We start from the raw sequence: 13537 nt of genomic DNA, 5'->3' as shown, positions 1-13537 counted from the left end.
GCTAACATATAGCTACATTTCTAGGGAGGTACATGTCAGGTTATAGTGCAGGGTTTCAAAAGGGTCTGCGGTTACAAAGTACCTGTTATGTATAAAGTATTATTCCCCTGTTAAGTGTGAATGTACTAATTATCCTCCTGTGGGTTGAGACTCAGACACACTATTTGAAAAGTATTTGACCACACCTCTTAATCTTCCAATGTTGGTGTTTTCAGGCCCATTGCCTCAGTTGTATAAAATCATAAATGCCTTTACAAACATTTGTGAAAGAAGGGCCATTCTAAAGAGATTGTAATAGTCCATGAAATTTCTTCCCTCCGAGATATTTTATGATCAAAAATAAGCGGTATTACAAGGTGGAAGTGATTAGAAGCCTGATCAACTTAATCACAAAGTGGCAGCCCATGTAAAGTTGCAGAGCAGGTTCAGAGTGAGTGGTGTGGCATATAGTGTCTAAAAGTCATTAAATCACTGCTGACCCAACAACTACAGAGCTCCAAATCTCCGGGTTTTCAAGACCAAGCAGCTCGTGTACATGTAATGTGTAGGTGGCCCAGTTCTTTTGTGCATGTAGTGTAAGTTTACCCATTGATTCAGGCCGTGAGCTAACTTAACATCACATTTCACAAGGGGAAAGCATTGCTCAGCCCACTGGTGACAAGAAGAAAAACATGCACATGCAAATTTTATTTGTTCTCTCAATAGCATTCATTCTATTAAATGTGTTCTAACACACACGCTTACACAAGAGATACGTTATAAATTGATGTGCTGGCTCTAAAAATGAACTCAACAATTATTTGAAACAAATGAAAAATATTGTTTATTAAATCAGCAAAGTGATGCGTTGTTGCAGTCCCAGTTAGACCTAAATTAATACACTGGTCTGTCACAGATATATAGTATTGATGTATATGCTGTCCAATGCATGCTGATATAAAAACTGTTTGTGAACCTTTTCAACAAAAGAAGATGCAGGAAAAGACACTAGAAGTAATTTATGTTATTGCACAATCTCAGTGTGTACAGCTGCTAATTAGTATGACAAAGAAACTACTGTAAAGTAAAAGAATGACTCCACAATTTTCTCTCTCACATATAACTATAACAACGTGCATGCATGTTTCAAAGGTACATCGGCCAATGTATCGATAAACTTTAACTCCCTAAAAAATAGTCAGACTCTTCTTTTCTGAAACAGATCAAGTATCAGACGAGAACAATTCATATTTAAAATAAAAAAAAAATCAATGTCCTTTCTAAATTTGCTAGTTCCCGGTCTGCTTAGTTACAGTTATGCCAACTAAATTTGAACACAAAAGGAATCTCGTGCATATACTGCACATTTTTTTGCCAAACGTTATGAGTCCAACATTGCTGTGCGGTTCTGTTTTGAATTTACTGCGGTCGGCTAGTGTTTCTTCACCTTAACTTACTAAATCATTAAAGGAGTTTCGAAATCTGCTTGAGCATAGAAAGGAAAAGCTGAATTAGTGCCTCCTTTCCATTCACAACACACACAAAAAAAACCAGGAAATCTTTACATTTGAAAAGCCAAGCCCTGAGACTCTTAAGGAGTCAATTACTTACTGAATACAATAACTTAAATTAAAAAGATATATATGAAAAACAAATATTTTACATCTGTCACTGATGATTAGAACAAGATAAGTATGTGAAAATGTGACAAGGTCTGGTGATGCAACACATACACACACACACCCAAACATCCACATTCCCAAGAGTTCAAGCAGAGCAGTCTTTGTGGCCTTTATAGAGTCAGTGTGTCCAGCCAGGCTCGAGTTACGGCAGACAAGATCCTCTCATTCCTTCTCCCTCTCTCTCTCTAACACACACACACACACACACACACACACACACACACACACACACACACACACACACAAACAGACACAAACACAAATTCTTACATCCATCATCTTACAGACACATCCAGTGAACAGGCCAGGGAGCCACAAGAAAGAATTGGTTTGTTGCTCCCCTCTCTGACTCATTCCTACCACTCTCCACTCTACAATAAAAGGAATAGCTATACAACTGACAGGCTATATGTCAAGCCCTGGACTGTGTTGATTGCTTATACAGTCCTTCAGAAATGCATCCCTATGAGCATCTCTGTGCTCATAGGGATGAAGAAATAATAATTTTCAAAGCCTGGAATAAGGAATATAACAATAAAAGCTTTTCTGCTGTGACTAATTCACTTTTATATCTAAGCTGTTCACTTCCAGCAATAAGTTGAATCAGTATTTTGATAAACACCTATAGAACTACTTAGAAAACAAGATAATACAATTACACACTCGTGCATAGCCGGGACTGAAATCAAATGGTGAAGTAGATGCAAGGAGATGACGCATGTACTGCAAAGCATCAATGAGAAAAAACACACTGACAATGTCACAGGTGGGAAAGTGCTATTTGTGGGTTTTTAAAATAAAGTGTCTTTCAGGTGTGTAAGCTACAGCGGGCTTCAAAGGGCACAAAAATCTAAGAACTGAGGTCATTACGGGTCATCACTAAAAGAAAAGGCAGGAATTATAACAGAAGATGCCTCTCATAGTGTGTGTGCTTATGTGCATGTGTGTGTGTGTCACATCTATTCTAGGAGAATACCGGGGGAGAGACCCTGTGACTGACCCCCACCTCACACGATATGACAGGATATCGCCGCAGTGGCACGGACACACAAACATATATGCGCACAAACAAACACGTTATGGGAGTGTCGTTTCCATATTGGAGACACATAGTAATAAACAGCAATTTTTGGTTTAAAAATGTTTCACGCGTGTATTTCCGCGTGGAAGGTGCTATAGGAGTAAACATTTATTTAACAATTATGCACTGTGCACTCAGAAAAAAGGCATTTTACATAAATCCTTTAATTAGTCGTTCTCTGTGAGGCTCTTGGACTCCCAACGTGGGGGAAATCGTTTATAGTACCCAGAGCATCATAAATACGATCAAAATAACTTACAGAATTGCTTTTAAATCCAGACGTTAAGTTCATTTACGCCACAAAGTCAAGTTACCTGAGCGCTTCAGCAGCTTTCCCGCAAGGTTTCGCTCACAGCTTCCGTGCTGTTTGCAGCGGGCAGGTTCAAAGATCCGCTACAATCTGCGCGTCCAATCTCCAAACTTCCTTTCACACGACTGGAGGATCCCCCACTGAAGTGAAAGGGCACTTGTGCGAATTTGCACGCACCATTACGCGCGCGCAAAGACAAATACCCCAATAAACACGCCCCAGTTATGAAAAACCCCGCAGCTGATGGTACAGGCGATCCCCCCCCCCTCACCACCCTTACAATGCAGCGGGGACGGCGGTAATCGCACGGTAAAGTTTTCCAAACAGGGACAAGGGAAAGCGCTCATTCTGACCGCATCGCTTACCTTCGTCTCCCCTCCTTAACTCCTTCAGCCGTTTCCAAACTCTGTCACGACAAGGCTCGACGCAGACTGCGAAACCGAACAGCCGCTTTTCGGGTAGCCGGGGAAGAGCGGAGAAAGCATACGGAGGTTTGCTTCAACACGCAGAGGCTCCGTGTGTGTGACAGAGAGGGATTGTGTGTATGCGTGTGTGAACGCTCATGGAGAGAATGAGCAGAGAGAAGAGAGCCGGGGAACTTAGGGGGGAGTTCCCGTGAACATACCGGCGGGGCGGAGGCTCCGGCAGAGTGACGGCTGGCTTACGTTTGCAGCTCTTTAGCAGCCTGGATAGGATATTAGTAACCCAGGTTACCAGCGTTCAAAAGTAGCCAGGATACGTGTATTTACCCAAGTATACGCAGTATCCATGCATCTGCTTTTGACGTGTGCTGTTTTACGTCGTATTTCTTTTTCTTCTGTATTTTATCACTTTTCTGCATATCTAATGTGCACCTATAGTTAAAACATATGAGATTACAAATTATTATTATAATACCCATTTTTAATCAGGGCTGAAACCACACTGTATTTTTATGATCCATATGCTGATAGGTTTCTTAGCTGATTAATGCTTTGGGGTAGCGCAGGAAAGTCAAACATAAGCCCCGAGGGCCAGAATGGGCCAGACAACGATTCCAATCCGGTCCACTGGACAGCTTCATGTGAGGGAGTGCATAGATTTTGAACTTTTAACTTTTAAACAAAGTAATTAACTAACAGATAAACAATTGAATAACAGGAAAATTCTGTTTTTCCACTATTACAGTGAGACTGCAGTTTTTTGTTGTGTTTTGTTTTTTGTTTCTTTAAGGACATTTTCTGTGAATTAATGAGAACCTTATATTTTATAATTACAGGTCAGTCATTGCAGTGTAATTTTACACATTTATCATATAGTGTCTGGCCCACATAATTTCAGAGTGGGCCCCTATATGTGGCCCACAATTTAAAATGAGTTTGACATCACTGGTCTAGCATATAAAATTTCAAGATACATTGAATAACGCATTAGTCTGGGTAGGGTTTAGAGTCAATAACCTCACTTTTTAGTATCTACATTCTATGAAAAAACAGTTTCCTTAAGACCTACTGAACAAACCAAGATAGACTTCTAAAATGAAGTCAAGAAATTAGCCCCAACCCCCTTTCCTTTTACAAATAGGAGTCTAAAAGGTTGGTACTCAGAGAGGGAGGCTTCACAGTGAATCCACAAAGAATTATAACCATATACTAGATTTAAAGATCCCTTTCTCTTTGTTATTCCTCACAAGTGCAGGGAAGGTAGTTTTTCCATTTTACAATATATCAGCATTATTTGTGTGTATGAGCTCTAATGTGGAGCTTTTAGGGCCCCTTTTCATGAATAATTTGGGGATAGTGTTGTTCAGCCTGAGTCTAAATGTATAAGAATGTTTTTTCTGTGGGCCTCTTTTAATAATACATTTCATTTTGAATAATTCATAAGTGATAAAACTGAAATATAGTGTTTACATAAGGCAGCAGGTATTAACCACACAATTAATTTGGTGAAGTGCAAGATTAATATGCTCAAAATCTGTGTTTCTATGGAGACCAGGTAGTCGGCTTCAATGACGAACTGCAGATTATGACTCAATTCGAGTTTATAAATGCAGACAAGAAGATTTTTTTTGTTAGTCAGATGGCTGGCAGTAACACCCATGCAGAAAATTTAAGCGGAGAACTCTCCCCACAGCCCTTCCACACTTCTTGTTTTTTTGATAACAAGTGACCCTTCCCCCAGCTCCACATATAAAAACCTCTGTTATTAGAGCCACATGGTCAAAGCAGCTGATGGGACTTCAGTGTCCTCCATTGCTGTTAAAAGAGCTGATGAGGCTGCAGACGCTAGTTGATAGTGGAAACCACAATTTTAGCAGATGACTCAAAGGGGCAAAAAATAGCAGTAAGAGGATGTATTCTGTGGTTTTGCTGCTGAAGGTGTGAAGTTATGCCATTGAGACCTGCTGATGGACAAACTGGTTTAAAGGAGCTCATCTTTTTGCATACACACACAAAAACACACGCTCACACCTAAGATCTCCCAACAAGTCCTACTGGAATGTGTCTCCTGTAACAATATCAGCTATCACAAGGTTTGCATCACATGACAAGTGGAGCCACTTTGTGTGTCCATGTGTGTGTACAGCTATATATTTCCAAGTCTTTGTGTGTGTGACAGCACCGTGTTTGGCCAACAGGATACAAATAAGTACTCTCACTCAATTAGTGAAGGAGCCAGTCCAGAATTACAGCAGAAGAAGAACAGCCAGAGAGACAACAGTAAGTCCCTTAAACATGTCACGAAACTTAGGCAGTAAGTCGCTGATAAACGAATAGAGCAGAATGTAGCTTTAGCGGCAGTCTATGTTTTTTTTTAATGCTTTTTATTTTGTTTACTGTGTTTGGAAATCTGGGTTAACACATCTTTCATGCTCGGTGAGCAACAAAAAATAATGTGAAATATAAAAATCTCAATTCACCCAAATTACAAATAAGAAAAAGAGTAGGAAACAGCTTTTTAGCAGTATATGCAGTGCTACACAAAAGCTTCTATTTATTGAGAAATAGGTACGGCAGGTTTGTTTTTTTTTACACATGTCAAAAATGGAGGTGCAGGATAAAAGGAAAAAAACTGAATTTGTACAAATCTAATGGGGTTGAATGTTATTATTTGGTATGTCCACAATTAACTCTTACTCAGCTTTCTTGTCATTTCTTTAAGAAATCTTCAGGAAAAGTTCTCCAGGCTTCTGGAATTACATTCAAAGCTCTTCTTTGGATGTTGGCTGCCTTTTGTTCTGTTCTCTGTCAAGATGATCTCATACTGTTTCAGTAATGTGGAGGCCAGTCAGTGACTGATGGTGTTCCATTATGTGTTCTTCTAGCCAGGTATGCTTTTACTGCATTGGCAGTGTGTTTGAATTAGGCTGCTGACAATCAGATTCTTTCTAGAAGATATTTCATGGTGGATCGAAAGCTGATGATACTTGTTTTTGTTCATAATTTCATCAATTTCGACAAGATCTCCAACACCACTGGCTAGAATGCAGCCCCAAATCAGGACAGAGCCTCCATCATGTTTTAGAGATGTTGAACATGTTGGGCTGGATGTGGCCCAGAGTATTGGCATCCCTGCTGTAGAGACTCACTTTAATAAAAAAAAAAAATTCCAAATTGGATTCATCACTCCATAAGACGTCATGCTACTGATTTTCAGTCCATTTCTTGTGTAATTTCTATAGTTTGCATGTGCAGACTATTCTCTGTCTTCCATTTTTTGAAAATTTATTGCAGCTATATTCCTGTTTTGCACTGAAGGAGCCAATGGATTTGTGATAAATGAAATCATACCCATACCGTATTCCCCTGTGACTGAATGATCTGAAATGTTTGCAACGAATGAATGTGTTGCAGTTGCACTAAAAGTGTCTGAGGCATATGTGTTGCTTCAGTGATTTATAAAACTACTTTGTAAAAAAGATATTTTCTCAGGATTTGTGCATCTGTTTCATGTAGTTTGGATGCATTTACTTCAGCACCACTCCTTACCACTAAAACGAGAAAAAAGCCTTCTGTTGGCTTTTCTCAGAAATAGATAATAATAATGGACCCTCAAAGCGCTTTACAATTCATTCACTCTCACATTCACACACTGGTGGAGGCAAGCTACAGTTGTAGCCACAGCTGCCCTGGGGCAGACTGACAGAAGCGAGGCTGCCATATCGCGCCATCGGCCCCTCTGGCCATCACCAGTAGGCGGCAAGGACACAACGGCTGAGACTCCGAGCCGGGGCTCGAACCGGCAACCTTCCGGTTACAAGACAAACTGCCAACTCTTTGAGCCGCGACTGCCCTTAGATGGATATAATTTATTTAATCTTATCATGTTTTCAACAATGGATCCAAAAGGGTTTGGGTAAAGGGCATCAAAATGTTGCATTCCATCACTCACACATGAAGGAATCTGTTTTGTATGAGTGCATGTAACTTGACCATTTAGGCCTTTACCCACTTTGAAGTCTTGTGTTCTCCATGAAATTCACTCAACTCATTCTCAGTTAGCCTTCGCCTTGAAGATAGAATAACACCTTGACTAAGAAAAGAAAAAAAAATAAGTGTCATCCTTGTGAGAGCTGCAACACACATCTAAAAAAGAGTCAGGAGGGAGAGGTGTAGAGGGATAAAAAGTAGAGGCAATGAGGGTGTTGACACATCCTGACAAAATGGAACAGGGAGTGTCACTCAGCACCTCATACACCAGCATAGATAAACTACAAATACGTGCTGCACATGAGAACTTTGCCTTAAGGACAAGACACCTGGATCTGAGCTTCTGCTGAAAGCAACAGATGCCAGAAATACAGCGTCACATATAAAGCCAGGGACAGTGGGGTCACCCCAGCACATACATGCTACGTTCAGCTATTAATCATTATTACCAAGGAGAGTTTGAAAAAAAAAAAGATATTGCAGATATTTTACTCTGTGAGCCTACCTGTCTCCATATTACTTCTGGCCGTGTGTGTGTCTGTGTGTGTGTGTGTATGTGTGTCTGTGTGTGCTTATTATCAGCAAGCTTGCCAAACTCTCGGTCTCAGTTTGGGTCTTGTCTCCACGGGGAAACATTAGTAAAAAGGGAAGAGTTTTATTAGAGCGTTACAAGATACCAGTTGTCTAAACTGGCTCCCAGCTCTCGACCCAGACACCCCCTTCCTGTCTTTTAAGGCAGGCTCCTCAGCTTGTGTGCAGACATTCTGCAGCTTCTCAACATGTCAGGGTCTTTAGCTGCAGCTCCTGTTTCCAAATGTTCTCATCCTCGTATGTTAATTAGCTAATAGATTCCCCACAAGCCGCAACCGCAGACCTATGTGCCGATAAAAAGGCAATCGCTCACATATTTAATACCCGCATGCTGAAGGTGACCCCGGCCATATGTCTGGTTATCTGCAGGTTTATCTATGTATCTCCTCTGGTTGCTGCCTGCTGCATCACTCGCACCCTCTCACCACAACAACAGCTGCCTCTTGTCAACATCGCTCGGCAGCAGCTGAGAACGAGGGGAGGAGTGCAAAACCGCATTTAACAGCCTTGGTTCTGGCTAAGGGGAACGCAAGGCAGGGAGTGGGTGTGGGGGTTTCTTTAACAGAACATCAGGATCCCATTTAGACCAGAGACAGGCTCGTGGGAGTCTGATGGGGCGTTGGCTGGATATGGCAGGGAGGAAGTGGGAGGTCATGTGTGTGCTCATGTTGATCTGCATGTTCTAATGGTTGTTTAATCATAGATGCTATGTTAATCCCTGCTGCCTTGTTGCTCTGCTGTATTGTCTCTAATGTGGTTGCTTATATTCACCGCTGTTTCCATCAAAGAGCCATGCTGAGGTTTTTTGTTTGGTTGCACAGCTGCATTTCTCCTCTACATAACAGTACAAGGCTGTCCACGTGCAGGTCTAGGTTAAAGGTCAGGGCTGAGCCATGCAGTTGCCCACATCAGTGTGACACTTGACCCTTGACTCATCTCTGCCCAGGACAGCTGCCAGCCTGATGCTTTTTCCAAACTGTGGGAAGCATAAATCGAGGAAACTGATGTGCTGTCTCCTGCTGACTGCAGTGGAAGGACTATACCATCTGCCTTCTTCGGTGCAAGATCCCCAGGAGACCAGGGGAAAACTTGAGTCTGACAGGAACAAGAAATGAGCTGGCTATTAATGGGTGGAAAGACTTGCTTGAAAATGAAAGGAGGGGGTCTGAGAAAAAAAAACGATGAGTAATTATAAACTAGAGTGAGTATCTAATCTCTTCTCCTCCAATTTAATAAATCAACAAATGCCTACCTGGCAGGGATCAGATGAACAATCATTTACAGTTTACTAAGATTTTAATTAAATCCTTAGTTCATAATTTTTGTGTGGCCATTTAATGCAGTACATTAAACTATGACTAAGACATAAGTGAAGTAAGAAATTAGTAAGGGAAAATTTTATTTTCATACAAAAATTACTTATGTTTGTTAACTTGTTAATGTGTTTTAAATACCTTTATATATGTGTTTGGATCTTGTTTAGGTATAAAAGCATATGAAGAAAAAAGTTTTCACAGTTTGTGGAAAAACTTACTATTTTCATAGCAATTCACAAAGTAAGTAGCACCCAAATACTGCTTATCAAATGCATTTATTTCAGGGATCAACAGCAAGTGTGTGAACATATCTATTAAAGCAGACGTATTTGCAGTTTACTGGTCTGGAGCATTCAGGTCGTGTGGTAGAGCAGGCCGTCTATGAAGGTAGGCAGTAGTTCTTGAGCAACATATTAAACCCTGACTTATCTCTGATGTATCTGTTGTGTGTTCATGTTAGATAAAAGTACTTAGGTATAGGTAAAAATACTATATAAATTTGTGTTTGATTGGAAGAATGACTAAAAAGTTTGAGTAGAGAGGTTCTGTATAAGTGACAGTCTACTACAATGCCACAGTCTTCCCAGCAAATTCATCCTAAGGTTGTAAGAGCTACTTCTCCGACTCTCCAGGGCTCAGTTAGCAAGTTCATGGCAATACAATTAGAAAAAGACTAAATACATATGGCTTGTTTGGAAGAGTTGCCAGAAGAAATCCTCTTCTCTCTAAGCAGATACCAGTCGCACAGTTTAGGTTTGCAAAGTTGCATTTGAGCAAACCACAAGACTTCTGAAAGAATATCCTTTGGACAGATATGACCAAGTGTTTGACAAGATGTTCTGCCATAAAGCATAGCACCATGAGTGGCAGAAACCAAACAGCATGTCAGCACAAACACTTCATACCAACTGTCAGGCAAGGTGGTGGAGGGGTGATGATTTATTTTTCAGTCAAAGGACCTGTGCACCTTGCAGTCCTTGAGTTGACCATGAACTTCTCTGAATACCAAAATATTCTAGAGTCAAATGTGAGTCCTTTTGTCTGACGGTTAAAGCTTAGTCCATGTTGGGTCATGCAACACAATGGTGATCCCAAGCACACCAGCAAATCTACAAAGGAATGGCCTAAAATGATTCAAGTTGTTGCAATGGACTCTGCCAGTGAAAACTTCAACCTAACAGCAATGCTGTAGTAGGACCTTAAAACAAATAAATAAATGCCAGCAAACCTCAATGAACTGAAGCAACGCTGTAAAAGAAAAAAAAAGAGTGGTCAAAATTCCTCCACTAATATAGTACAATACAAAAAACTTCAAGTTATACACTCTCTAAAGGTGGTTCTGATATCTATCTATCTGCAGCAGGGATTGCAGCTGTTCCACATATACTCTTAAGCTACAACAATAATACCCAAGTAGCAGAACATGTCAAGAACCACGCTACTGCTTCATGTAGCTGAAAACCCAGATAAACCCAATTTCAAGACATGTGCCGATAAGAGCAGAAGCACAGCAACAGATGAATAATTATAATAAGAGATTGAAATGATTCCAGCGTTTCATCACCAGCAGAGCAAAATAGTCAGTTATTCAGCCAATTAAGAACACTGTGTACTTGAACGCCTAATGTCAACGACAGCATGCCGCCCAACAAAAACACGAGCCTGCTGCTTCTGTTGCCATTCTTTCTGATATGACGCCTTGCTTTGGGGAAGACATAATAACAACAGATTGTTGTTTGTCATTTCAGAAATAGTCTGTGTTGCAACTGAAGCATCGCGACCACCAACTGGCCCCATGACATTCCTAAATACCATACAATGACATTGCATGTAAGTGTGTTTGCCCAGTCACACACTTCATTGTTTCCTTATGTGAGATGATTGAAATTAAAAAGTATGGAAAGTTTTTTTTTAATGACAAATTAAAATGGGTTACTGTCTAAATATTTTTGAAGTTGTTCAACATCATTTCCTTTAAACTGCTTATAAACCTTTCCACTCGTGGCAGGTTACCCTGTTTGGAAATCCTCAGTTCTTATCGATCCATCCAAATTTCAGCTTTCATAGCAGATGATCTGACTTATCTTAGCAGAAAGAGCACAGGTGTCAACAATGACAGTTTCTCAGATACATGGAATTCAGTCTTCATTCACTGTAATGTTTGTTTGTCTCAAGAGAAACTGAAATACACTCCACCCAAGTTCAATGTGAAAAGAGCTATATTCAGAGAAATTCTGGTGTATTCCCTTGCTATAAATGAACGACACGACACGACACGATACGATACGACACGACACGACACGATACGATACGATACGATACGATACGATACTTTATTGCCCGCTTGGGAAAATTTGTCATGAACTCAAGTGCTTTCACAGAAGCTGTTTATTTAGATTTTTTACCTGGATCCTGATGTTTTACTCATTACTGCAATGCACACATGCACACTCACAGAAACAGTTTTCAAATCCTACATATGTGTGTCCACTCACTTGTGTCATCCGGGTCCCTTCAGCATCACTGCTGAACTGTTTCTCTTTCTGGCATATCAAAGGGACAACATTCCTGATTTCAAACACACAGCCACATCCTGTAAATTGCAGGAGTGCTTAAGCCTCTTTTGAATCATGAAAGAAAACAAAAGTAGTGAAGTTAAAAATATCCTGTTCAAGATAATGCATGCATCTGTGCTTCAGACAGACTGAAAATCACTGCCTGCTCACTTTCTTAATATGAGTTTCAAGTACCTGTAACAGATTGCTTTAAAAACATCTCTGTTTTAAAACACAACTTGTTAAACAAAGCAATTCAATTTTAACTCCTACACTTTAAGTATATTAGATCCAGCGCTCAAGTACCATAATTTCTACACATATCTAAAGGCAATGTCAGACCCAGGCTGAGCAATGAGGCAGCATTGCCTGAAATGGAAAACCTCAATTTCTGCCTCGTGCATTTAGTCTTGTTATATGACCATAAGTGTAATTCCAGTCAGTGACATGAGAGAGGGGCCCTCTCTCTGCCCTCCATACCACAGACTGGTGGGAGACGCCAAGCCAACACACAGGAGGGAGGAAGGGGGCAGTAAAAGGGAATTTTAATGTACACGCTTTATACCACACACGTTTGTGTGCACGCACACACACACACACACACACATACACACACAAAAGTGCATATGTCACACATACAATTTAAGCTTTCTGCTGACACTCTCATTCAGAGGGATTTTTGAAAAGTAAGCAAGCGTGGCATCTGTGTCTGGCTTAAGTGTTCTTTTGAGTGTGAAACACTGACACCGCAGGATTTAGGATGTCAAGATGACTGCAAAAAAAGTCCATCACAAGTAACAGTAGAAGCATTTACACTTAACTAGGTGCAAAGGTATCAAATTACCATGATGTGCAAAAAATATATATATGCAACTGATTTTGCTGTATAATCTGCTTTCTGCTGCTCATCCATATCTTTGGCGTGATGGTTCAACGAAATCTGCATTAAAAGCATCACATTTTGTGCTCTGGCTATACCTTCCGTTAGGCAGGCTTGTAAAGCACAGATGAAGCGGTTTGCATAAGGTAGTGATTTCATTATGCACCAGTTGCTCAAATTATCATTTGGAACAAAAACATGTGTACAATGTGAGAAAGAGGTCATAATTAGCACTGTAGAATGAAAATATAGTGAGGCAATAAAACCACAACCTGTCGTTTTCTCAATTTGCTCCGACAGCGTGTTAATTAATGAGCTTTGGAGGAACAAGCAGGCTGATCTACTGTGTCCCTGTTTACTAATCAGCTTTCCTGTATCACCTCCTGCAGCCACCTTGTCAACCCCACGCTGGTCCTCCAAGAGACTAAGCTGACACGGTCAGGTGGTCTTGCTACTATGTTTTGGAAAATCAGCTCAGCGCAGAGGTCAGATCCTCATCATCATGATGTTTGTTTACATTCTCACACCGGGCCACCAGGGACAGACAGTGGCCATTTAAAATTAAACCATGGGAAGAGACAGAGTTATATAGCACAGAAAGAGAAAGTGAGACAGGAGAAGACGCTTTCCCCAATCTGCAATGAAGTCTGCGGCACTGTTGACTGTACTGGGCCTTTCTGGCAATCTGATGCAGATTTAGCTGCACCCTAGGTATTCTAAGATTCATACCA

At 40.6% G+C, this 13537-nt stretch overlaps 1 protein-coding gene across 2 annotated transcripts in view; it reads right to left on the bottom strand.

Annotated features, from left to right (window-relative positions):
* The window catches only part of LOC146552174 (serine/threonine-protein phosphatase 2A regulatory subunit B'' subunit alpha-like), a 62575-nt gene extending 58969 nt beyond the window's left edge, over positions 1-3606 (bottom strand). Inside the window, exon 1 of one of the 2 annotated variants that reach the window (XM_085257161.1) lies at positions 3418-3606. The gene's annotated coding sequence lies outside the window, so the exon portion shown is untranslated. Of the gene's footprint in view, positions 1-3056; positions 3249-3417 lie in introns of those variants that run through there. The other variant, XM_085257162.1, reaches the window with a different exon arrangement.
* Between the last annotated feature and the right edge of the window lie 9931 nt (positions 3607-13537).

The sequence above is a fragment of the Mchenga conophoros genome, linkage group LG19 (assembly GCF_057382185.1).
Source record: "Mchenga conophoros isolate Kocher_MC1m ecotype Shallow Benthic linkage group LG19, M_conophoros_male_GT1.1, whole genome shotgun sequence".
Classification (NCBI taxonomy): domain Eukaryota; kingdom Metazoa; phylum Chordata; class Actinopteri; order Cichliformes; family Cichlidae; genus Mchenga; species Mchenga conophoros.
This window is presented reverse-complemented; position numbering and strand designations above follow the sequence as displayed.